The sequence below is a fragment of the Limulus polyphemus genome, unplaced genomic scaffold (genome assembly GCF_000517525.1).
Source record: "Limulus polyphemus unplaced genomic scaffold, Limulus_polyphemus-2.1.2 Scaffold2056, whole genome shotgun sequence".
NCBI classification, from domain to species: domain Eukaryota; kingdom Metazoa; phylum Arthropoda; class Merostomata; order Xiphosura; family Limulidae; genus Limulus; species Limulus polyphemus.
The window spans coordinates 1-2,744 of NW_013667666.1; the positions used below are offsets into that span (position 1 = coordinate 1).

Genomic DNA, 2,744 nt, shown 5'->3' on the forward strand with positions numbered 1-2,744 from the left:
ATAAAATTTTTCTTAAATTTTAAGTAACAACTCAGTTTCTGTAGTTTTGATTTCCTTTTTTTTTCATATTTTTGCAGCATTAAAACTTTCTATGTTACTATAGCTAGCTAGGTTCCGTATATATATATCGTATCCATACTTGTCTTTATAAAAAAATATATAAATATTATTTTTCTATTATACTTGTTGTAGTTAAGGGATGTCATATGTTAAATTTTTGTCTCTTTATCCTGAACGACGTTTCGAAGGGTACAGGAGGAAAATATAATTTGTTACTACGTTTTCAAGCCTTCTAGCCCTCCAGTGACACAGCGGTATGCTTGCGGACTTCTAACGATAGAAAATGGGTTTCGACACCCGAGTTGGGCACAGCACGGATAGCCTAAAGATTGAACTTGTTTGGCACAAAATAATTTTTTTTAAATTGTGAATTAGTTGTTCAATTGAATTAAAAATCAAACTCAGTAACATTCGCAAGTATTGCTGGATTTAAATTTCTGATCATGTGTTATAGAGCGTGAAAAAAAAAGGGGGGGGACGAGTTTTGTGTCACTCACGTGCACTCGGTGTAGGTAATGTTTATTTCTGCATCAGTCATGAAAATGAAAACATTTTAAAGGGAGCCTTAAGAGCGATTCACGCGAAATATCTGAGTGTCTAATTATCAAGAGCGCATACGTCAGATGTAATTTCACCAGTAAGCTACGAGAAGGAAAGTAAACCGAGCGGTCATGTGACGAGGTTACGACTATATATAAGAAGGTTGATGTATCAAGGTAGAGGTTATTCGCCATAAGACTCGGTTTCTCGACTTGGACGAAAGACGTGTGTACCGGACGAGCAAGTTGTTTAGGTAACTTTTTATTTCTTGATATTATGTGAAAACGGGCGGGGGGTACTTTACATGCTATGACCGAGTTTGGTAACGTAGGGGACTTTATAATAACGTATCGTGTATACAAGTTTAGCATTCTAACAAATTTTTGTCTCAAACATTTTTCGTATAAAGGAACTAAACACTGTTTGTTAGTGTGAATTTATCACAGACGTACACGTTTATCTTCACAATGCTGTTCATTCTACCATCTGCAAAGACAACCCCATTTCTTGCTTTAAAGTTTAATGCAACTTTCCTAACTAATATGGTTAGAAATTAGTGCAACGATTAAATGAGAGAAAAAAACAACTAACTTTTTAACAGTTTTATCCGTAATTATTTTAAGGCAGATTTACGTTATATTAAATCATTTTATTAGAAATCTCGTGTTTTCAAATTGTTGGTTTAGTTAAAATTGGTTCAGGCCTCGGAAGGCTAATGTTTCATCTTCTTAACACAAACAAAGGTTGGTTTGTTTGAAGTTTAGCACAAAGCTACACAATGGGCTATCTGTGCTCTACCCACCGCGGGTATCGAAAATCTGTTTCTAGCGTTGTAAGTCCGCAGACACAAACAAATGTTGGTTTGTTTGAAGTTGAGCACGAAGCTACACAATGGGCTATCTGTGCTCTACCCACCGCGGGTATCGAAAATCTGTTTCTAGCGTTGTAAGTCCGCAGACAAGACGCACTACTGTGAAACTGAGGGGCAACAAACAAAGGAGGAGATGATAAAAGTTCGAGAGACACGTAACGTTTCGTTATGGGCAAGGCGTTTCGTGTTAAATCTAAAAATTTAATATCACTAGTTACCGTTATCACGAAATAATGATATAGAACTTTTGTTGCAAAAACCTCCCCCCCCTCCCCCACACTCTCCTTACGTATTTTCCTTGTTCATTTCTCTCTACAGTGACAGACATCTCAACAAAACTGTATTTCTACATCGGAACATTAGTTTCTATGCTACGTTATTTGTAATACATGAGTCAGATTCTATTGTTTAGGTTATTTTCTTGTTGTAGAATCTGTTTGGGTATACATTGTACTTGAACAACTTGTTACAGACCACCATACAGAAACGGGCTTTCACTAGACAGTGTTAACGTAATTGAAGTTTTCCTTCGTTTATACCGGACGTGTAATTGGGTTGAAAGAGTTAATACTTGATCAGAAACTGATATGCATGACTGTGCTTATCGTACATCAACAGCTAATTCCTTACGTTTCGCATTTTGACCTAAACGTATGTGCAAGCTAATATAAATTAGACCACGTATATTTGTTCGGTCAACTATACGGGTATATTATGTAACGCATTATTCTTTCATTATAAGTAAGCCATTATCTTATTCAACGGTACTAAATCGTGGTTCGTCTCCTCTTTAGTTAGTTATACAGTATATTTAACGCTTAAAGCTTCAATGGAAACTTTCTTACCCATCGTTTTTTGACTGAATTTGATATTTTCGTAACTAGCAAGTTTCTGACTCGTGATATATGTAGCTCTAATATTTTGGTTTTCATATATAAAATACTAGTTCTCGTTGTCACTGTTTACAACAGGAGAACTTCGAACAATAGTATTTATGTAAACGTAGCACATTAAAGATGGTAAATCTCCTGTGTTTATGTAAACGTAGCACATTAAAGATGGTAAATCTCGTGTGTTTATGTAAACGTAGCACATTAAAGGTAGTAAATCTCCTGTGTTTATGTAAACGTAGCACATTAAAGGTAGTAAATCTCCTGTGTTTATGTAAACGTAGCACATTAAAGGTAGTAAATCTCCTGTGTTTATGTAAACGTAGCACATTAAAGGTAGTAAATCTCCTGTGTTTATGTAAACGTAGCACATTAAAGGTAGC

The 2,744-nt window shown here is 35.5% G+C and overlaps 1 protein-coding gene across 4 annotated transcripts in view; it reads left to right on the top strand.

Annotated features, from left to right (window-relative positions):
• The first annotated feature begins 768 nt into the window (after positions 1-768).
• The window catches only part of LOC106465804 (hemocyte protein-glutamine gamma-glutamyltransferase), a 74,563-nt gene continuing 72,587 nt past the window's right edge, over positions 769-2,744 (top strand). For all 4 annotated transcript variants that reach the window (XM_013926038.2, XM_022393746.1, XM_013926039.2 and 1 more), the window contains exon 1: positions 769-853. The gene's annotated coding sequence lies outside the window, so the exon portion shown is untranslated. The remainder of the gene's footprint in view (positions 854-2,744) is intronic.